This window comes from Phaethon aethereus (assembly GCF_964289735.1).
Source record: "Phaethon aethereus genome assembly, chromosome: 3".
Taxonomy (NCBI): domain Eukaryota; kingdom Metazoa; phylum Chordata; class Aves; order Phaethontiformes; family Phaethontidae; genus Phaethon; species Phaethon aethereus.
Genome location: NC_138576.1, coordinates 83,451,728 through 83,475,652, shown reverse-complemented (window position 1 = coordinate 83,475,652; position 23,925 = coordinate 83,451,728).

Sequence of the window (23,925 nt, the reverse complement as noted above, 5' to 3'; positions counted from 1 at the left end):
CTGCAAATATTAGTATTGTTTCCTGTAATACAGCAATAACCAAGAAGTACTATCTTATTCAGCTGGGAACTCTTAATGTAGATGGGGGAAGTTTATGCAAATGCTTCTATGTTTGGACTGCATGGTGATGGGTATCTCGTTCAGTATGTGTCTCTGAAAATAAAATAATCCAAGTCTTAGTAAAGGCTGGCTTTGGAAAGCTGTCAGCATCATCTTCGAAGCTGTGTAAACTTTTTCGCCATTAGTGCAGACTTTCTTAGTTGTGAGAAAATCATGTTACAGCTAAGTAACCTTGTATTAGACTCTCAGTCAGTGTTCTTAACTGGAATAATCAAGTATCCTGTTCCCCTGTTCCTCTTGCTCTTTCAAATGAAAGCTTTTGCAATTTGTATCATGGTAATAAATGTCTTGTGACAGCCTGAACAAACAGAAGATATCACTAGTAAAACATTCTGCATAACTGCTTATACTGGAGTTTCTTCATTTCTCCCTATTTTCACAGTGCCAGTTCAACGCAGTTTTCACTTCAGTGGCTAGTCTTTGTTCTCTTGCTCTTTGGATGCCTTTTGAACTGTCAGATTTTTGCAAAGCATCCTACTGTCTCTGCTCACTTGCTTTCTGGGGTTTGGGCCTTTTGCTAACAAATCACAGAAAAAAAGCATACAAAGTGGTTTTAAAGGGTAACTCTTTGCTCGTTGCTAAAACTGATCGAAAACCACTGGAATAGCTATAATTTTATTTTAAGGTACGAGGACAGTGAGAGTTAGAACTTGTGTGAACATGTTATGTCCAAGAGAGAGCCACACAGGCATTATTTGACTTGTGAACTATTTTTGATACCAGAACCTAGTGAAGTATATCAAATATTGTATTCTCTGTCATCTGTTTAAAGTGGGCAAAGGTAGCAACCTGGCCTTACTTAACCTGAGAAATAATTTCAAGTGGTTTACAAGTGAGAGCTCTCCATGATGATGGGTATTTTGGATGAGGGAGAAGGGAGGGGTTTTTTTCTCCGAAGACAGGTGTATTTTATTGTTTTCTTTACAGTAGAAGAAAGCAGAATGAACACAGATGAGCCTTATGTAATTTTTTTTTTTTTTTCCATGCCAGAGAAGGGTAACCTGTGGAACTGCAGCTCAAGACTTTATTATTGTGATGCTTGAGGATTTTGTGTAAGAAGATGAATTGTAGTTTCCCAATTCCCAGCTCCGGCGTAAGATTGAATAGGTGGAGAACCCTATTCATGCTTCTGTTGCAAGCTGGTGTAGCACATCTTATCCTCGTCAGAGGATGAAATGTAGAACTTAATTCTGCCATATGCTATGTTATGCCTCTGTCACTGCTCCCTTCATCAATCTATTCATGGCGTGCAGGGTCTACTGATCTTGTCTGTGCCATCATCCATGGAGTAGTGGACTTACATTGATGTAGGTTTTAACAGATCAGGGAATCTGGCCTTTCATTTGGATGGTCAAATATCATGTTCGTGTGCCTGTCGCAATTCAGCACACGTGGATTTGTATAAACTGCTGTAGGTAGCACTGATATTTTGTAACTTGTGAATCTATTCAAGTCATAATAAAAGAAAAACAATAACTTAAGGAAAATGGTGTGCAATTAAATTAAACATGCTTGGTATGTTAATTCAGTTAACAGAAAAAGTCAACATATGCTGAGAGTCATGGTTTAATAAATTTTGGATTTGCAGATGGTAATTTGGAATTGCACTTTTCCTGAGCTCCACACTCGTGGGGATACTGTTGTTCAAGTTGATATTTGCAGTAACTACTGAATAATACGATAGCAATTCTGTTGATTTGGGGAAGAGCTGGTTGTTTTGTGTTTTTTGTTTTTTTTTTTTTTTTTTGTTTTGAGACAGTTGCATATAAAATCTGGTTTCCTTTAACTGCTGTGACAAAATTGTGATGTGTACAGTGAAGTTTTTGTTTTTGTTTTTTTTTTTAATTCAGGTGGATTTATGTATTAGAATTTAATGTGATACCTTTTCTCAACAGTGAGGACCATGTATTAAAACTTTTGGACATACAACACTAGTGCTGTATTTCTGTTTTTATTACATCATCATCAGAAAGAGGATGTTGGTTCAAAGTTCAAGTCTACTAATAAATTTCCAGTGAAGTCAAGGAGCTTCAGGTCAGTCCTTAGTGAGGGAGATGTAAGAGGCAGCCAAGTGATGAAAGCCAAAGATATCACTTCGGTTACATTCTTACGAAGTCAGTGTGTGTCGTAATAAGGTGAAGTTGAAAGAAAATGTTTTTCAACATTGTATCTGATTCAAATTGAGGAGAGGCTGTACTCCAGTCTAGTAGGACTTTGGGTAGATAGGTGAGGTCTTAACACCGGGGCAGCGTAACGCTATAAGGTTTGTTACCTTGCAGAGATTATTTTGTCACCAGAGTCCATTCATACGTAACTCAAATGCTGAATGTGCAGTACAGTCCATCTCCTCGCTAGGTGGAGTTTTTTCCACTGAAACCTCAGTATGCTGTGGGCAGGCACAGGCATTAAATCAGTGCTACCTTACTGCGTGGCTTGGGATGCTTTTGTAGCACGCTGGGGAATGAAGATGCTGCACTGAATGATTCAGATGTTAGGGTCAACTCTTTTTCCTTCCTTGGTGGTGCTTTTCTTCTTAATTTTCTAATTTTTGTGCTGTTAATTTCTTAACTCTTCATGTTTTCTTTTCCTGCTGTGTTTCCATATCATCGGCAGGCATCCTGCAGAGGATCTCAGCTTTCTACTTTTTCTAAAGGTATGTATCAATATGTGACTTTTGTTCTGCCTGAGAGACACTCTGCTGGACTGCAAGGCCCTGCAGAGATGTGAGAAATTGCTTGTTCCATCTTCAGCTGTCTCGTGTAAGATGTTCATCTTAATGACTTTTCAAAGTCAAGTTTGTGTGGCCTCATGTCATTTTATTTCAATATTGGACTGAAATTCCAATGGGAGTTCATGCTTAAAGTGCAGCTTTGCACTCCAGCACAATAATGCAGAAGGTCCCCCCCACCAATCTTCATAACTTATGCACTTTTTATGTTCCTTTTGCTGTACAACTCCTGTGTTTTAATTTGCTTACCTTTTACTTGAAAATATTAGTAGTTCTGCAAATTCCCAGTGTGTTTTCTGTGAAGAAAATCAAATCCAGAATGGGGCTTATCTGTCAATGAGCTTTGTGTGCATAGCCTGTGGATATATCCTTTACTCCAGAAATTCAAGAATTGTGATATGCATTCAATCCTACAAACTCTGAAATGTAGTGGAGAAACACTGCAAACTGTGGAAAGAATGTTTCTCAATCTTATGTAGTATACTGTTTTTGTGAAAATAGATTTACGCCCTTTATAATTACAAGGGATGCTGACTAGAGTAATAGATGAGAATTTGATTGAGCCATCTCGGACACAGAGTAATTGCCTCTGGAGTAGTTAGGAAACTTTGCTAATAAAACTTCAGTGGCCTCAGCAAGAACTGTGTTACAGGGCACAATTTCAGGGTCACAGGCTGAACTAGATTCTCTGCTGCACACGTGCTCTGTCTGACACAGCAAGGAGAAAGTACTAGCAAGAGGCCTGGCCTGTGCAGTATTCCCCTTCCCAGTGGTTTATGTGACTGACAGGACAGCTTTAAGGCAATTTTAGATCACTCTTCTGTGACCCTGTGGTATTTATCCTCTGTCCCTCTCTGCAGTAGCTGGATCACAGCTGCATTCCATTCGATGGCCTGAGCACCCCACTTCTCACCCAAGCAGAAGATTATATGGGAGGATGGTGAGCACCTGCTCCCGAATTGCTTGAAGAGAGCTGTGATGGCACATGGTTACCAGTGGGGGTCCCGGAAGAGCCCTGCATTGGTGACCATCACCTCGGCGCAGGGAAAACAGGCATCCGCTGGACATGCAAGCAGACACGATTGCATTCAATTTGTTCTCATAGACCAATACAAGAGCTAAAAGCAGGTATGAAAGCCGAGATATTAATCTCTTCATGTCAGAGAAGAGAGCTGGACTCTGAGGCATCGGCTTAGATTACCCAAAATATAATTTGGCCCTGCAGCTGTTGGGACTCTTGTTCGGATGTGCTAATATGTTGGCACATGATTATTGAAATGTATTGCGTTAGGGAGGTGGACCAGGAGGAAGAGCAGGTAGCACTGACTTCACTGCTGCTTGGGAAGTCCCTGGAGATGCTTGGATTAATGATGATTTCAAGTTATTTAAAAAAAATAAATCATGCAGCTCTTCAGCTAGCTGCATCAACAAACACAGTTCTTTCTCTGTCTTCCCAGAAAGCTGATCCAGTCAAAATTGAAATCCTCGTGAAGGTGAGAGAGAGTTTGCCAAGTCCTTTGGGATACGAGGCATGTGAATCTCAACACCTGCAAACTTGGGGCAAAATTGAGATCTGAACTTCAGACACTCCCCAGCCTGACTGTGGGCCGAGGGGAAAACTTTGCCTCAAACACTTCTAGACTTCCAGTTCTCTGGGCTTTGCATCATTCCTACTGTTTCTAAAATCACAATTCATAGACAACCATCTGTGCCAGTCAGATTTGTTAAGACTAATGTGTTTGGGTCTTTTTTATTTTTTATTACAGCTTTACAGCACTGCTACAGTCTGGGGACTCCTGTTGTTATGTTCATTTTCAGCTCTCCAGACCCAGTTTTCACAATAGGAAGAGGCCCAGCTCCCTGCCCCAGCTCCTTGCAGGATGGGGCTGTCAGAAGACCGCTTGAAGCTCTGCAGAGAATCCTTCCTTCCTCATGATTCAGTGAATTTTCCTCTCAAAATGTGGGTCACTGATAAGCAGCTCCTGTTCTGCTTTTTTTTTTCCCCCCTCACTAACAATTGGCAGGATCGTTTGTTTTCCCACTCCGCAACGTAACTTCTCCAGCAGAGGTGCCAGATTGGCTTTGTGGAGGAAGGAAGCCAAACTGCATCTTAAGTTACAGTCCGTGCATCTGTCTTAACGTCCTTCAGGCCGTGTACCTCCCTGCCCGCTCTCGCTAATGACAGTCTATGTGGGGAGGAGGGGAACTGGGGGGTTGCAAGGAAGGATCTGTGATCTTTGTCCCTCTGACTTCCATCCAGCAAGGTGCTTAAGCACACATTGAAGAACGTAATACGTACCTCTAAATCCGAGAGGCCCACTCCTCTACTCAGAGTTAATAGATGTTAAAGTGCTTTTCATGCGTGAAGCATCAGTAAATTTCCGTTCAATTTTGCAAAACCAACTGGGAAAGAAGCGATAGCGGGGCGATGCTAGAGCAACAGCGGCACAGGAACAAACAAAGTGCGCGTTTCTGTGACACATCAGCTCTAGTGTGACAAACTGTGGTCCCAAACAAAGCCTGCCCCTTCTTCAGCAGGAGCAGTAGGGGCCATAAATCACCAGCGTTGCAACTGTCCGGGAGGCAGCAATAATAGAGTTGGACGCACTAAAATAAAGTTCCTTCATCTGACCGGGTGCGATACGTGGGGCTGCGTCAGGGTGGTGGAAATGCCCCGGGGAAAACCCTGCCGCGTAACGAAGGGTGCACAGCGAGGCTGGATCAGCTGCTGTTCTGGGACGTGGCTCCACCGGAGCCCCACACCAGTGCCGGCTGGCACCAGGGGCGGCAGTCCCGGCCTCCCGCCCACACCTCCATCCTCCCTCGTTTTACCCAAACCCAGCGTCTCCCTCCGCCAGCGCTTCCCTCCTGCCGTCCGCCCGGCCTCAAATACGTCTCGTCCCTCCCGGGGGGATTAAACCCCGTCTCGTTTGCTTGGCGACAAGTGATGTGCGCGGCAGGGCAGAAGGCCCCTGTGCCACCGCCTGGCATCTTCACGCCAAATAGCCCCTCTCCTGGTGTGCCTGTAATCAGTCACCATTTTTTGTTTTCCCCTGGAGTTTATCACCACTTGAATAGCCTTCCAGCCCGAGACATCCTGGGGGGTTTCTGGCTCTGCTGCTTCACACTCTGTGAAATTAATTCCCCTAAGATCCTGTCCTCACAGGAGAATGGTACAGGTTCAACCAAACTGGTTTAGAAAGTGTTTTAAACCCACGCAAGACCTTCTGTGGCTCTTTAGTTTTGACTGGAGCACTTTCTACGTACTTGGCTTGGGCTATAATGTGCTGAGACAGGAAAGTGTTTATTCCCAACCAAAATTACAGCACTGAATCCTGCTGTCTGGGGCAATGTTTTTGACTACTGTGGGCGAATTCCGTGTTTACCTCTGTGTGTGCTTTTAGGCCTCGAAGATTTAAGGGCCAGACTGCAAATGCCTTTAATCAGGAAGCAATTAATTGCACAAATTTCCTCCTTGCAGTCAGCCTAGCGCTCATCCAGGTAATTCTCCCTGTGAGGCGATGGCTCACGCCTGTGCACTACTTTTATTACTGTATATCTCTGCTAATTAGTTCCTGTTGGATGGTAGGCCAGGTTGCTACAGGGGGTTCAGATAAAAGGTACAATCAGTTAAGACAATCTAAAGATAGCTTTAAGAAGAAAAACAAATGGTTTGTTTTCCTGCTGAGAACTTTTTTTTTTAAGTATTATTATTATTTCTGAAGACAACTCCCAAACAGGATTCATGCTTTTGATGGAAGTCAGGACCAGATTTGTGAGACTTGTTCCAGTACTTCGATGTCGAGCACACTTGACTGGGGCTTTTTCCAGAATACCCTGGTGCTTGTCCAAGACCGCTCCCAAGTAGAAAACACCTAGTTCGTCTCTTCTGCACCCACCTCCATGCAAAGGATCACAGTCCTGGTTCTCCCTCAAAAATGATGCTCAGTCTAACTTTTGAGAGAGGTATGTATGTACCAGGGCAAGGAGAGCTGGGGAAAGGTTTAGCCGCTCATTGATGGTCCCTGGGGCAGCACATACACCATGTCTCACAAAACAGGAGGGTAAGGCTTCAGCTCCCCCTCTTCCCCACATTCAGGTCAGGGCCATTTCCCCCCCTCCTAATGCTGACACCAACCTTGTTCGCATTTTCAAACACAAGCCACACATCCTTCCTGTCTGACATGCTGGCTAGGAACAACAAACTCCCTCATTATGCTGCTGTTATAATTTACTGGCAGAAACCTTCCTCTCTGCATGCCTGACACACAACTCTTCATGTTTGACTATTATAATTGTATTTTCGAAGTTATAAATAACGCATTAGCCTGGTTTATGTGTTCATGCAAGTCAGACTATAAACTGGCAGATGAATGAAATTAACTGTCTCCAGAATTCACATTCCTGTCACTTATTCAATTATTTGATCAACATAATTGCTCAGAGCAAGAGCTAATTGGAAAATGACATGCATTTACTCTCTCTATAGAGGAGGAGAGACTTATCGGGTATTTTACTGCAGGCACTTTCATTACTTCCAATATTCTGGAAGAAACAAGGTTTTTAATCAAGCCAGGCCAAACACACAAATCTTGTTTGCTGGCCAGATGCTTTCACACCCTTAAAATAGTTTCAGTATTTTGTGGTGCAAGGATTTGAACAAGCCTGTACTGCAGAGTATACAAGTACCTTGGCACACGGGTAGGGGAGCTGCAAGCCAAGCTTGCCTCCAGGAGTCTACAGCACTAAATGTGTCCTTGCTCCTGTATATCTGTGTTCGTGCTGGTGCTGCAGCTATACGTGTTTGGTTCTGCCTACAACCGGCTCCCATGCCTGGGCGCTGATACGGGGAATATAGGTTGGCTGAGGCAAAAGAGCATCTCAGGAATAGGAAAGGCAAAAAGTGATTTTTTCTTGTTGCTGTTGTAGAAAAGAATGTAATTCACCACCTTGTCAGCTCAAACCCTGCATCAAGGCCGCAGTTTGAAGCACTGATATCTTTGGAATGATTTTTTTTTGTCCCTTGCCTCACTCAGATGTTCTGTTTAACGTTGTGAGTCCGCACACACACATCCATACGTCTGTGCACTTTGTTATTAAATGAAAATCTACAAAGTGGGTGTTGGAGCAGAGGGGTGGGGATGGAAAGGTTTGCGAGGTAGGAAACTGAAATCCTAAACTGGTCCCTGTTTTCGTTATTAGCTCTAGCATTGTTTGGGGTTGGAATATTTAATTTGTTTAAGTAAGAGACAAGCAAACAGTTTTCCAGGCTGTGCGAAGGGGGAGGAAGCTCATCTATCAACGCCAACGGTTTGCAACCTATTGTCTGCAGGCCCTGGGGGGATCTGTGGCTTATCTGTAGGGAAAAGGGAGCTAAGAAAATCAACCCTGTTGTCAGTTGCCCTAAATTCATGACAGATGGTCTGCACCTCCACTGGAAAATATTGGGGTCTGCAAATTAAAACTGGATAAAAACCATTTTCCTCCTGCTGTTGGTGAGCAGTTCAAGCATCAGATTTTGGCTGCTTGAAAAGACTCCAGAAGCAGCCCAGAGAGCAATGCGAGGGCTGAGAAACACGCTGTACTGGATCTCATCCCCTGAGGTCTAGCTGTGCTGCTAACACTGCACAAGTGGTACAGGACAGCTCTGGGAAACTCACTGTACTTCATGCAGTGTCCTAGGGGCTGGTACTGTCTGTATTTGATGAGAAGTAGTTAACCAGGTGAGTAATTATTTAGTTCACCCAAGAGCAGATTAAGAAAGCAGTGCAGCACAGCCTATTTGTACTTGTAACAGGACATTTCTGATAGTGAAGGTGGGTTTTTTTTTAGGGTAGAAAGCAAAAGTATACAAGAAGAGAATAAAAATGTAGCCCTACCATGGGTGGCCAGGGAGCTTGCAGGGTCCCTGGGGGAAGGAATGACCTGTAAGCACAAGTTTGTCGTGCTGCTTAATGGGGATGCCCTGCAGTTTGGAAAGAGGGGTGCTGAGGATGCCGGGTGGCATTCTTGCTTGCAGCTCTGCCACGCACATGGCCACAGCGAGCTGAAAACGGGGACGATGCTGAGGTTTGGTGTCCTGTGAGTGACTCCGGCTAGCGGACAAATAGCCCCCGAGTGCCACGCTGTGATCTCTAAGCTGTGACTAATGGTATAAATCAGTAACCTAATGGCACCACAGGACATCTCGCACGGAAAAACGCAGGCTCTTTTCTTGCCAGCTCTAGGCACAATGGGTGAAAAACCCCACAACCCACGGTATGTCAGGATCTTGCAAAAGGAGGCCGCGGCGGCATCGACAGCAGGGGGCGGCCGCCGCCGCCCGCCCGGCACCCCAGCGCCCGGGCCGCCCCGCACCCCAGCGGCCGGGCCCCCCCGCAGCCAGCGCGGCAGCTCGGCGGTCCCGCACCTCCCACCCGCCGCCCGCCCGGTGCTCCCACCTGCCCAGCAGCCTCGCAGTCCCCCAGCGCAGCCTCCCAGCAGTCCCACAGCCAAGCACCCCGGCAGCCCTGCATCCAAATGTGCAATCTTTAGCCCGGCAGACCCCACAGCCGAGCATCCAGGCCCCCATCCCTGAATCCCAGCAGCCCTACAGCCCAGGAGCCCTGCAGTCCGGCAGCCCTACCACCCAGCATCCCCACATCCCACCATCCAGTGCAACATCCAAGCCGTCTAGCAGCCCCAAAGCTCTGCAGCTCTGCAGCTCAGCATCCCCACAGCGCCGCACCCAGCAGCTCAGCAGCCCAAGCATCTTGGCGTCCCAGCCCCGGGCGTGCAGCAGGTGTGGCTGGCACAGTGCTGCTGCTCATGGGTCTAGGTATTATTGTGGTTTCTGCGCTCAGGGGTGATGACAACTGTGACCGTGGAGGTGGTTGTAGTTATACTGGGACTTTTTTGCCCGAGACCTTGTCATAAACTCTACTGGCAGAGGTGCTACTTCATCCCTGGGAGCTGGAAAAATCTCTTGCTGCAGCTTTACAAACGTGTGGGATGCAGCCAGACTTACTCGTGCGCTCCCGGTCCCACCGCTGCGCAGGGCTGGAGGCAGGCATGCGACGTGGGTAGAGAAAGGCAGAAGCAGCTGCCACTGCGTCATCTTGGCTCCGGTGCTACAGCCTGGTACTTCACTGTGAGTGTTGTCACCATCAGGAACAGTCCCTCCCTCTGCAGAGTGATGGACTTTTCTGCAGGACTTTAGCATTAGAAATGAATACTGGAAACCGGGTGCTCTTGTTACACTGGGACATTCAGCCTGATGACTGTGAATCGACATGATTGCATTTCTGCAAATGGAAAATTCAGTAAATATATGCAGAAAAATGATTCTCCCCCAGTTTTTCGCCTATTCCTGTCCACTTTCTTGTCCTGCTGAGCCTCACGCTGGCAACTCCTCGCAGGGGGCCGGTAGCATGTTTGATCTGATGGAGCGCTCCTCTCCTGCCTGACTTGCAGCAGAGCCCTGCTGTATACCCAAAGCGATGGCACCGGTGTGCTGCTCCTCTATGAGCGCACTCCAAGGGCACATGTGGGCTGTCTTAGCTGGAACTTCATCCTATTTTTTATGCAGGCACAAAATATCTGGTTACTATTTTCTGTGGAGAGAAGGTACTTGAAATGGAGAAAGTCCCTCAAGTCACAAAACGGGATAGAAAGTCAAGCCGTGGAAATTATTTGCAGGCAAACAATAAAAACCAAGTTTGAGTCAACAGAAATATTTCATTGCAATACTTTCAAGCTGGTTTTTTTGATTGCTTAAAAGTAAAATTATTTAAATTGTAGATGTTTGAATAAAGAAAACACTATTCTAAATGTCAACAATGGAAAAACATGATGCTTTGATATTCATAATTTTTTTCCTTATTTTTATTTGAGAAATGTATTGGGCATGTTTTCTTTTGTAGCTCCCACAAGAAAAACAACAGTTTTAAGGAACCAGTGTTTTTCAATGAGAAAAAAATTTGCTGAAAACTTCTATCTGGAAAAAACCTGGAAATAGTTAGTGTGAGAAGTCTATCTAGCAGGAAGCTTTTAGTTCCAGATGTGTTGTTCTGCTTCCCCTGGTATGACAGAGGTACTTACAATTAAAGATCAAAGGTGCAGTGCTGGTGGAACTACATATTTCCTGATGTTTGTGCCTGTCGGCGCAGGGGTGTTTATACTGCTATTTACAAATGCAAGCTTAATTCATTCTCATACCAAAGGGAGCAATCAAAACCCCAGTGATTCCCAGAGAGAAACCAGGGCCAGTGCACCGGAGGTTTTCTCCCACCTTAGCTCTGGCTGCGTGGTGTTCGGAAGAAAGATGCATGTAGCAGATAGAGCCCAATCCCAGCCCTCCTCCCGTGAGTCAGAGTCAGCTTCTTAGGTCTTACGGATCTTAAGTCAGGAGGGAAGGATGGTCTTGTGGCTTAGGATAAGGACTGTGAGTCAGAAGAGTTTATTCATGAAAAAAAATTTGCTCCTTTCATTTGTTAGCAGATGTCTCTAACCAGCCTAAGCAAGCTGACGCTAGAAAATTTCAGCTGTAGGCATTTCAAAGCTGGAGGGAGTAAAAAAAAAAGTCGTCCAACTGACATTTGATCATTTCTGCAGCGATATTACATTTATCCATAACCAGTTGTCCTGAAAGGAAAAGGACAAACACCAGGGTAAATAGCAGAAATAGCCTGATTTGGGTTTCAGGCGAGCTGAACTCCCGCCGATTAAGCTGGGAATGTTGATTAAAGACCTCAAGCTGTGACCCACAACAATTCAGTCAGGTTACTCCTGCCGCTTAGCCAGGCTTGGGGTAAACTGGAAAGCAGGATAGAGCCGCAGCGAGTTTATCAGCTCCGAGCAGTGTGTTCCTAGGCAGATAACCTGCAAGTACCTCCGTGCCCAGCCCCAGAGTCTTACGGGGGATTCAATAGGTTGCCTGTGTGCTGGTGGGAGATATTAAAGTCCCTGAGATAAAAACTAAAGGCCAACCCACCTTTGGACCGATCCTCTGGAAATCAGTCATTCAGTCCGTATAGTTAACGATCAGTTGGTGGGTTAATAGCCAAACGTGATGTTAAGGCTAATTAAAGCTTAATACAAAAATTAACTGCTCGGTGGCTGTAGGCAAAGACAATATTCGGTTATTTTTTGATGGTTACTTTTCTGCCTGGGCTCCCACGGAGGCTGACGAGGGATATTTTAACTTGTCAAGGCAGTGACACCATAGCAACAAATCCATCAGAAGCCCGTCAGTTGGGCACACAGGACCTGTTTTGCATACTGGGCCTTTGATCTTTAAGCGTCTTCAGCACCGCCATTTTTTAATGAGTGTGGTGGAAAGGTGAAATAGGTCCCTTGTTTAAGTAGGACAATTTATTACTGCCATTTAGCTTTTGAAGGACAAGCCGTGCAGAAGAGCTCGGGTCAAGCCTTGAACGCAAGAAGACGCACGCGTGGGTTAACGGGGAAGCAAGCTGCACGAGGCTTTGCGGAATCCAGCCCTTGTTGCATCGGAAGAAAAAAAGGTATTTTTATTTGTTCATCTTCATGTTTCTTCAGTTTACTGACAAAAGAAGCGTTACCTATTTGTACTACAACAGCTAATGCAATAAAGATGGGGCTTCTCCCTTCTGCTTCGTGCCACGGCAGCAAGATTGTTGGGCAAACTTTGACTGAATAACTCACGACGCCACTAGCTGCTGTGAAAAGTAGAAGGAATTCAGACCAATTTCGGGGGCACCAGCTGAGTCTGTCGATCCATCAGGGAAGGAGAGAGAGGAATCACTGCAAACCAAATGAGGCTTTTTTTCCAGCGAGACCGTACAGCGACGGTATGATACAGGTAAATGATATAACATAGGTAAATGATATAACATAGGTAAGAACAACTGCTGCTTCCAAACACTAAACTGCAAGAGGCAAGCGTCATTTCTTGTTTCTGTGATCTTTCTCTGAGAGGGAGCAATCTGAAATCTGGAACAGACAGCATTTCACAGGATCTAGCTGTACATCTGACAGCTCTTGACTAGGTCTTCTCGCAGGCTTCTTGGGCAGCTTCCAGCACCCAGCACCCGCCTGCGTCTCGCCCACAGAGCCGAGCGGAGCCCTGGCCGCAGGCAGTGCCCGGCGCTGGGCAACTGGCCACACTCGCACGGGGAAGGGACCCAAAAGGGCTTCTAGGAGGACACCGAGCCCTGTGGTTTTCAGGCTGCCCTCCAGGGACACGCCGGTGATCCACGGGGCAAGAGGAGGTGATCGGTGGAGCGCGCGGAGAAGTAGTGAGTCAAACGGGCGCAAGTACTTTCCCACATGCAAACAAATACTACAGTGAGAGAGCAAGAGTACTGAAATGTATCCTAGGCTTTGTCCGGTTTCTGTAGCGTTGTCAGTGAACATCATCACGGAGCCATTGCACGTTACAGGCCTTGGGTTGTTTTCCGAACGCATAGTTGGAAGAGAAGCTGTCAGGAAACACCAGCACATCCCAGCTGCCCAGAAATACAATCAGCTGTCCCTAACCAGTCCTGACAGCCCCGGGGTCTCACCTTGGGGAGATGCCGCAGCCCCTGGAGGCAACTGCAATACGCAACTGTCCGTACCATTAGGAAGTTTGTCCTGCCATCTGTATTGAGTTTTCCCTGCTGCAATTTAGCTCATCATTTCTTGCCTTATTTACCTCCACGTGCTGTGGAGAACAGATTATTCCCTTTCTCTTCAAAGTGGCAAAGCCAAGCTGTATTCAGCTCCCCGCTGTTCACGCGGCCCTTTCATGGGGGCAGCCCATGCCTCCTTCACCTCGCTGCCTGCCAGCGAGCCAGTGACGGCCGCCTTACCCCAGAGCAGCCCGGGACGGCACTGTCTGCACCCTTCCTTTTCTGTTGCTTTGGTTTTATTCATTGCTGTCTTCCTTGACCACCTGCTGGATTTGCCTCTTGTTTTGAGTCCTTTTCAAGCTCTCATTCCTGTCCCCGAGCTATATTTCCCAGGATCACCCAAAGCACATTCCCCTTTCCTCTGCACCCACTTTGGTCCTTTGCTTCCCTTCACAAAAGGCAGCTCCCAAACCCACGGGGACTGCACCACGCACGCGCACACACACGCAACCAGCTCCACATTAACCAAGACCCAAGCATAAGAACAAAAAGAAACAAAAAAAAAGCAGCTCTGTGTATAGTCAGTACCTGGAGCTAAACAGAGATATTTTACCCCTCCTATTTTCTTGTTAATTGTTGCTCTGGACATTTTTGTTTTATCAGATGGAGAATGACACTGGAGACCTAACTCATTTGTGCCCCTTGTCAATGTCTCTTTGTTTTCTTCTAGGTTTTTTTTCCTCTTATTTTTCACCTGACCCTATAATAATTTCTTTGTTCCCTTTGGTAAGCTGGTCACTCAGATCATTATATTCTTGGAAGGCAGGCCTGTCTTAAACGTGTCTGTATTATTGCTTGCTGGGATGTCAGCGATGCGCAGCAGCCGGGGCTCCTTCTGCTAGGCACGGCACAAAAAATCACACTACTGGGCTCTGGAGTGGCCAGGACAAAAGAGTTTAAACCCCAGAGGAAGGAGCACCTTTTTCTTATAAACCCAGATTAAATGCTTTGGACTTTTCCCTCGTAGGTATTTTATTGCCCTTGTTAATGGCAGACGCTCTGTCTGGACTAGCGTAGGCCAGCAGCAAGGTACTAATAAACTAATAAACGAAGCGGAGGCAGGGCGCAGGCCCAGGCGGTTGCCCATACAGTGAAATGGTTGGCATTGCCCTTGCATGAGTTTGTCCCAAACCAAGAGAATGTCCCTGCAGCCCATGCACGTTTGGGGAGCTGGAGTGGGCCAGGGAGGGTTCCCGGCAGGTGGTTTGGGTACAAGAGCTCGTCCCTCTGGGGATGGCTGGGCACGCCGGTGGGGCTCGAGCGTGGAAAACATCCTCTGGCCGGTCTTATTAATTTGTGCAGCTGTAGCCTCGGTGTCTCAGCACGGCACAGCTTTTGATGGACTTACCCCAGCATGGCTGCAGGGCAGGGAAGTGCTGCTCAGCCCCTGGGTCTGAGGGGAGAAACAGGCTGACAGGGCGACGTGGCTCCAGAGAAGCCTTCAGATCCCACAGCCCGTTTGTTTCCCCACCTCCTGCCCCAGCCCCAGGGCCCGAAGCCCGTCGGGATGGTGAGGATGAGCCAGCCAAGGAGATGTGCCCCAGGTCTGGTGGGGATGCTGAGCTGCCCCGGAGCGCACAGGGGAGACGGGGTCACCTCCTCGGAGCTCTGTGGCTGAGACAAAACCCAGCCTGGTGAGGCTGGGAGGCTTAAAGCACGTGCCGGGCAAGTCTGGTCTTGAGAACAGGGTCAGGCTTGCACTTAACTTGACCCTTAGGGACTTGCAGAAGGTTAGGTGGGGGTCTGGCTCCTCCACCCCGTACGCTTTGTCTTACTGGGATGTACGAGGCCTCAGGGCCTCTTGGAGACCACGTGTCAAATCCATACGGATAGTCTGTGCAGAGGAAATTGGTGGGGTCAGGAAGAGCAGAGGGTGCTCAGCGCTTTACAGCTGCGTTGCCTGGAGTTCCTCTGCTGAGATAAACAGAAAGCAGTTCAGCATCATGAACTTTCCACGTTAATTTTCTCCATGCCTGTGTTAACAGGAAGGTGATCAGTCTTTTAGCTACTGGGTCATCAGTCTCTGCTCTTGAATCGTGCCCATCACCATGGTGCCAGGGACTGTGAATACATAGAATCTGTGTTCTTCCATTAACGCATTATGTGAAAATGCACTGTTTTTTCTGCGATCCTATTTTGAGATTTTTTTAGTAAGCAATACCATTATTCTGATACCTGAAAAGTCACAGCTGGACCTTTTGACAGAGCACCCTCAGGTTACTTCACACTTAATGTCCCTGCAGAGCCCTGCGCGTCTGCGGCAAGGATTTGGGGCAGGAGGAGGGAGGTGTCGGGAGCCGCAGATCCCCGCTGGTGGCCCGGTGGGTGGCCCTGCCCCAAGCCCTACCCAGCTGCCACGAGCCCACCCCTGGCCGTAGCCCATGGACGAGCTTTGCAGCCCGAGGCTCCGCAGGGCAGGGATGGATCCAGGGACCACGTGGATCCAGGCTGTGAGGTTTCAGCTGTATTTATCCCGGCCTTCTGTTCCTCCCGGCTCACCTCCCGCTGACACCTGCACACCTCCTACGTGGTGGGAATATTTGTGCCTTTCCCTGCTCCAGGGCTCTGACAGCGGAGGTGCAGCGAGGGCCCATCACCACACAGGGTGGGGCTGCAAAATTGTACCCTGTCGAGGAGGTGAAACATGCTTATGGCCTTTCCCTAATTATTCTTCTCCTTGCTGAGTTTTCTCCTTGCTCGGTACCGCCTCTGGTAGGAAAGATGTTTTTCTTGCATGATCAACGCAGCTTAAGAAGAAAAAGAACACTCAGCAAAATGAAAACTACTCCCAACAAATAAAAAAATCCAGGCGAGAGATCTGGGCCTCATCCACTCTTCTGTTAATTAGCCTTAAAGAAAACAATAAAAGCAGAAAGCAAAACAAGGCAAAAGCCGACAGAGGTAATTGGGCTCTGCTGCTGGAGAAGCAGGAGCTGTGGGAAATGGGGAGACAGCTGCGGAAAGCATCACCTTGCAGAGAGCCCCAGATTTCTGAGGTCTGCCTCTCCCCCGAGTCCCATTCCCTGTTAAATCAGAGTAGATGGGGTAATTATTGCAGCTGTGTTTTGGGCTGGTTTAAGAGGTTGTACTTTCCCGGCTGCCTCTGGAGCGCAACAGCAGTGGCAGGCAGCATTCCTGCCGGCACAGCCCAGCTAAAGCCACCGAAGCAAGCAACCAAGCAGCCTTCTGGAGGAACTCGCTGGGTGATTTCTGCCTCTGTCGCTTTCAAAGACAAGTTTCTGAGGAAAACAGTAGCATGTTAAAAGCCACACGTACAGCCAAAAAAGCTTGTGGACGTTTCCCTCCTCCTCTCTAGCAAATACTTTGCTGCCTCGTTTACAATGCCATTTCTATCGATGTAAAGCGAAGATAAGAACTGTTTGCCCGTGCTGCCTGGCTCCATTTTCCATGCGTGGCTTCTGGCTCATTTGCCATGTGTCCCTGCTGAGGTCTCAATCCACGTTCGACTGCAAGCGTCTGGGTCCTCGCTTGGCTTATCATGCCGACACAGCTGGCAACCTATTAATCTCCTGCTCCTGATGCCTTCGCTTCAGTGGGAAAGCTCTGGTGCCTTTTAGTGGTTTGTATTTGTAGCGAAGAGAGGCTGGTGCTCAAAGCCCCTAGGTCACCTTTCCGTAAAAACCTCTCTCCTTCACCGTTGGAGCCGGGGGAGGTTCAGCAGTTTCGTCCCCCTTGCTCTGGCACTCTCTTTCAAAGGTATGGAGAGCTGTAAAGCTGCAGGAGAAGTAGGTTTGAAGCCAGGATCACATTATTTACCACTAATGCTTTGCCCTTGTTTACACTTTTAATCTGAGGACTTCAAGACATCTAAGAAGTATCTTCTCATACACTGATAAACTGAGGCTCAGTTGTCACTCTATACAAGTTTTCCTGTAGAGCTGTGTTTTTAGGCACGTGAATTCTGCCTTTTCCCTCCCTCCCTCCCTCCCCAGCTAACAGAGGATGCTAGTCTGGCAAGGTTATCCAGCAAAGAAGTCCTTTGAATCTCAACATGTTCAGAAAACTTTTAAACTAGGCAGGATGGTGAAAATAAACCAGTCTGGAAGGGCTTGCCTTGTAAAGTCGTGTTGGTAGTACCACTCTGGCAACTCTTTCTTTCTAAATCCAGCTAAATCCTCAGACAGAGGGAGGTTTGTGAGCAGGAAAGCTGGGACTAGAATGACAATTTCCTGAGCCTGGCCTTGTACGCTGGCCAGGCGACACTCTGGCTGCTAACAGAGCAGTTAGTAAGGGACTCATAGGTAGACACAGGGTGCTTGAAAGGGAAAAATTAATTTAGATTGTGGCTGGCTTCTACATCTGATTATGTATACCTATTATGGCTGAAAATTTCTGGCCTGGAAACCTGGGAATTGAAGGTTTTTATCCCGACCCTGAAAAAGAAGAGAAACATAACACCTGGCTAACTGCTTTCCAGTATCCCAAACCTGTTTACAGTTCCTCTCCCGAAGCAGATTTCTGGTGGGGCAAAGCACAGCATGCTGGGAAGTACCTGCTCCTCCCCAGCTATGGCCGTCAGCGCCGGGGAGATGGGCTGGACTCAGCGCTGGACTGGCTTAGCTAAGCTGGGGATCAGGGAGGCACCTGGGAGGCACCCCTACAAACACCTGAGCCAGGACTGCAGATTTGGACGGCAGGGTTTGCCTGAACAAGTGGATCATGTTCTTTGCTTTCCTGCCTTCGTGTTACCACGCAGCAGAGAATAAGCCACGGGTTTTCCCCGTCTGCTCAGCTGCCCCAGAGCCAGCTGTGGATGCTGCCCCATGACGTCTGCCCTCGAAGTCGGGCAGCTATCAGGGAAGCACAGCCTGCTCACTTTCAATAAAACTGACACTTGTGCTGGCTTGTTCCAAGCCTTTTAATCACCAAGAAGATCCTTAGCAACTGCTTTCAGAAAAGATCTTTAAACGTGGAAAGGGAAAAGGCTTTTCAGCGGTGGCCATGGGGTTCTTCCAAGTTTGATAGCAAGAGGAAACGTCCGGCTCCAAAAGAGATAACACCGGGACCAATCGTTGTTTTTCAGGCTTTAAGAGTAACCAACTAAAAATGCACGGGCCAAACTGCCCATGGAGGCACGTCAGCACGGATCTGTTGGCTGGGGCAAGCTTCACTGGGGACAGTGGCTGCAGAAGCAAGCGTGGGAGCGTCCCTGCAGAGAGATGGGTCTCTCCACCCCCCTCACCTCCCAGCACCATTGACAGAAGTTAAGTCCCCTGTTAGGAAGCTGCTCTCACCCCCCATGAAATGTGGGCTCGTGCAAGGACGTGCACGGCCCAGCGGTGGGGCGGCGGTGGGGTTCTCCCTGGGAGTACTGATCTCTGTTCACCCTGGCTACCGACCATTTCAGCCCGATCTGGGCATATTTTACAAGCACCGTCAGATACCGCTCAGCATTATGAGGCTGTTCAGCGTCCTGGTTCCCAACGCCTACGGGAGTCACGGAGTGTCCGCTCCCTTGCATTCCCCTTCCTCTCGCAACCCTTTGCATTTGGGTTTAAGACGTGCAAAACCTGCCTCCTTCCAGCTGCCTCATTGCTGACTGTCTCCCTCCGTGCTCGCTGCTCTGCCCCATCAGCCCGGCCTCCAGCCAGGTCTGACCACATTATCCTCTGTCACAACTCATTTGCAAACTGGACCTTATTCTTAAATACAGCCCCAGATCCAAACTGCAAAGAGCATTTACTTTATCAACATGTAGAAGTGTCAGCATTTTTAGGTCTGGCCACCGAGGACTCCCTGGTCCAGACACAAGCTCTGCATCTCCCGTTGCGCAGCTGGAGTCCTCCCAGCACCTCCCCGCTCTCCCTCTGCAGACCTGGGAGATCAGGCTCCTCACACCTCTGGTGCCACCAGGGTGGACATTTTGGGGAGAAAACCCCAGGTCTGGCAGGTTGCTCTGGAACTTGGCTCCCTTTTGAAGTAGCCCTGAAGCCTGAAACTCTGGTAAGATGAGGGGTTTGGGTATGGTGTGCGGGTGGTGGTACATGGTGGGCGGTGATGAATTTTGGTGCACATGGACTGCTGGGGTTCATCCCCAGAGACCCTGGGTGTCTAATTAGCATAAAACCAAAACAGATGCCTGGCATAACCCTGAGAGGAAAACGAAAAAAGGTCTTTTAGATTGGCTAGAAAAGAAAATGCCTGCTGTACAGAGAGTACCTCTGAGATACGGACGACTTCAGGAACACCGATTACAACACTGAAGACTGGGGTAGGAGTGTACACAGGAGATGGCGGATCGTAGCCTAGCCTTGGGCACAAAGGCCATAGAGATCTACCTGCGGGGTCACGTGAAGATGCCCATAAACGCAGGCCACCTCAGCTCAAGCACGGGTGAAGAGAGCGCTCACAGCAGGGATGAGAGCAGGGCTGGAGCAGGAACCGGCAGAGGCAGCAGGAGCGCTACAAATGTCAGGAAGGCCGTGGCAGAAAAATCGCCCACTGGTCTGTCCTAACAGGGAGTGGGTTGCGTAGTAGGAAGGAAAGTTTTTCCCAGCTGCTGGAAAAAGCAGCAGACTAGGGTTTTGACAGCTGTTTTGGGAGTCCACCTCGGGAACTGGTGTGGCAGCTAAGGAAAGCTAGTAAGGGGATTCACATACGGGCTGACAGGAAGTGTGGCAAAGAGCATCCGTGCTGCAGATACCACGCCTGTTTTGAGGTCTAGCTGCTCTGTCCCTGGCTCCTGAGAGACGTGTGCCCAAACTGAGATGCCATTTCTCTGCTCAGCTCTCTCCTCTGCCACTCTCACCAGCCCCACCAATGTGCAGCGCATCGTCCGAGCACGTTTTCTTCTCCTCCAGCTTCGTGCCTGGAGTTACTTCCTGCTCTCCAGATCGTTTCTGTAAACAAGGGCTGTTTCTGTAAACCGGGTTATAAACCCCAGTAAGCGGGAGCACAATGAAATGCAGTATGCCACAGGGCCGGAGCAGTTCCTTCATTCAGATGTTTGGCAAAACTGGTATCTTTGTTATTTATCTTACAGAGATATTTCTCTGCCACCACCGAGATCTTACCCGCTCTGTCCCCAGCAATGCCCAGGCGACCTGCTGGGGCCACCGCTGTGTCCCTGCTCAGACCAGGGCTCCCACCCCAGGTGCACCCGGAGGGGTGTGGGACAGCCCTAGGGCAGTGAGGGGCTTCAGGACAAGCAAGTAAATTGGTGACTGTCACACAAAACACAGGACATGCAGCACTTTTCAGCAGTTGTGACCCCAGATCAGCTGAAAAGGATTTTGAAAGCGAGATAAAGGGATTGCCTCCCACCGTGGTTCCCCTGCGGAGGCACTGCAGATAGGAGGTTAGGATTAATTTGTTTTCTGAATTAACTAGGAATTTGGGAGGCTTGAAGCAATTGCACTTCGTTTTGTTTTGTTTTTCAGGTTTATCTCAACAATCCTTTTTGCCTGTGAGTTTTTGGTAGCTCTTCTCTGTCAGAAGTTAGCTGGAGGGGTGAGGAGAGTTTATTTTGTTAATAATGCATGCCGCTTACTGATCCCTTTCCCCAGGTAGTGAAAACTTCCCTGAGATAGATATCTTGGGTGATGAAAATGTTCTTTAAAAAAAGTGCTGGCAAATATGTTTTTTTTTTAATTACAAATCAAATATATAATACAAGCAGCAATATCTTGTACTTGTCTAGCCCTTTTCCCTCCTAGTTCTCAAAGAACAGCCTGAAAAGCACTTCTCGAGTCAGAGCAGGTCAGAGCTACCCCTTATACGAGCTGCCTTTTCTTTCCCAAGTTGTTGCCCTTTCTTTTCTCCCTCATACTTCCCCTTTCTTTTCTCCCTCATACTTCCCCTTTCTTTTCTCCCCACCTCCCCTGCCACAAGCCAGCTCAGCTGTGTCACCGTGATCCTGCTCTTTGGAAAATGAAGGGATGCATCACAGATGGGTTTTTTCCAGACCTTGGGGTTGCTCTTCCTGACAAAGAGCTGGATCTTGGTGACAGCCCTGCAGAGCAGGCTGTACCCTTCCCTTGAACAAGCAGCAGTACATCACGTCATGCTCGGAGCGTGCCGCCTCACTCCCTCGCCTCTCTCCGTGTCAGGCTTTTCAAGTTTCTACAAGAAAAAAAAAGAAAAAAGAAATCTTTCATTCTACAAGGCCAGCATCCAGTTCATATTTTTTATATCGCAGGGAAAATGATAAGCCAGGATATAACAATGACCTACTTCACGTCCTGATAAAATGATTTCCTCTCTCTGTCATTTTTCTCAAAGAATAATATTTGACTAACGCGAGCAAGTAAGATAGAGCAAGAGCTTTTCTGTGAACTGGCTGACAACACGCCAAATTCAGCCCTGAGACAGACAACCGCCACCGTGTTGACCTATGTGGAGTTAAGCCTGTTTATCCCCCAGCTCACAGCTCTGAAAACAATCGGGTTCAAACCTGTAAGACGTGCGCGTGTGATAGGGTTGCGGCCGAAAGCTTCGGAGACAGCGGCTATCTGTTACAGCATCCCTCCATCAACGCGCCCTCAGCCCACCGCCAGCACGGCTGCCCGGGAGCTGCTCCGACTTGCCGCTGCGGTGCAAACGGCCCCCTCCTCTGCAGAGCAGCCGCTTAGCTCACCCCTTTGCACAAAAGGCTACTGTATTTGGTGGGGTACATTACGGTATAGGGCAACCATGCAGCCCTGAATCCACTCACGCCCCGCGCCCCGCGCATGGGAACAATGCAGACCGTTATAGCCATCTCGCTGGAGCCCGCTTAGCTCAATGCACTGACTGTTTGTCTGCTGAAGGTGTTCAAAAATGTGCACGTGGCGTTTTTTGCTTGCAGCATTTGCGTGAAGAGCTTTCTCACATCGTCTTTCGACACTGTTCAAATGGATCGTCACCCAGTGCATAGCGCCCGCCCTCTCATCTCCCACCTACAGGAGCTTCCCCTGTGGTTGTGCGTCTTTCATGCTAACGAATTCTCATAGCAGCATTGATACGGGCCACGGATTTGCCATTTGTCACTGCAGATAAGAGGTGACACTGCTCAGGCATCCTCGTGTCCTCAGTAGAGTCATATTCCATCCTGGCATCAGAGATCGCAGTATGTCTGCTCACCTTCAGCTGGCACACTGAGGAATGTCTGTCCAAAACGGACAAAAATTCATCTGCTGTCATGGCTGCACCATGCCATCACATGCTGCCCAAGATGGCCAGAGCCGACCAGCATACGGTATTTACCGTATTTACCATCAGCGTTATTTACTGCACGCTGACTTCCAGCATCACATGCCATTCCACAGTATGAACAAGGTACATGATTTATGGGATGCTGCTGAGAGTAAAATATATTTAAAATTTAATTATAGTTCTCCTTTTATTTCTTTCCTTGCATAAATGTGGTATGAACCGAGTCTGGTCTGTTGACTTTTCTCCAATTTCTTGTTCCCTGAGGTGGAAAGTTCCTCTGGATCTTTAGAGATGGAAAACTACCGACTGCTGGGCTCTGGCAGGAGAAGCGTAACAAGCATCTCAGCATGGCGATGGAGACTCCTCTTGACAGCTCTGCTCCTCAGGCACAACAGGCCTTTCTATCAAATCTCATGTATGTGGGAGACAACTTTCTTGGGCGCTGCTCGGAGCCTGAAGACTAAACTCTCACAGGGAACTAGTCTTAAAAGCCGTACCTTTTCCCATTGTATGTGCCTTTTGTTAGCATCGCCTTGTCTTGTGTAGAGATGCAGCTATGTGGACACTCAGAACCATGCAGAACAAAAATGAGACATTGGACTGCAAATGTGGCTCTGCCCCCTGCACAGAGCAGTAGGGAGCAAATACATCAGACATAACAGCATCTAGTCTCCGTGCTTCATGCAGTTCTTCAGAAATGACCGAAGATAGTACTCCTTGTCTTGTATAGATCCTGACTACCTTCAAAGTTTCACTGAAGAGATTTGTTGTCCATTCAGAAGAAGGGACACAAGTCTCTCTGCAATTCACCCATTTTCCTCTTGGCTTAGTTGAAGAAAAAGAAGGACCTATAACAATTTTTGGTACTGGGATTGGTACCTGATTTTGATCAGGGATGCGATTTGTCACCTGCATCACTCCTACACTGAGCTGTGTGGCTCACTGTTGAAACAGCATCGGTGCTCAAGATGTCACTACACTCCAGGTAGCTCTGAGCCCTCTCAACCATTACAGCAGAGCAGCCACAAAAGGCTTCTCACCCCTTTCAATGAAACTTCTGCTGGGCTGAAGCTGTCTGAATTAAACAAATGCTGTGACTTTGCAGCCAGGTGGCTGTGGAGCATGCAGGCTTTCAGGCTCTGCTATGGAGGGAGCAACCCCAGGAATAAGTGCGGCAACAGGCTGCCGTGGTGGTAACCTTTCAAACAGCTGCAGCTGTTTGCAAAGTGAGCCTGCACCTCCACACGTAATGTTTTTCCCCTTCCCGACAAGCATAAACCATATTAGCATTAT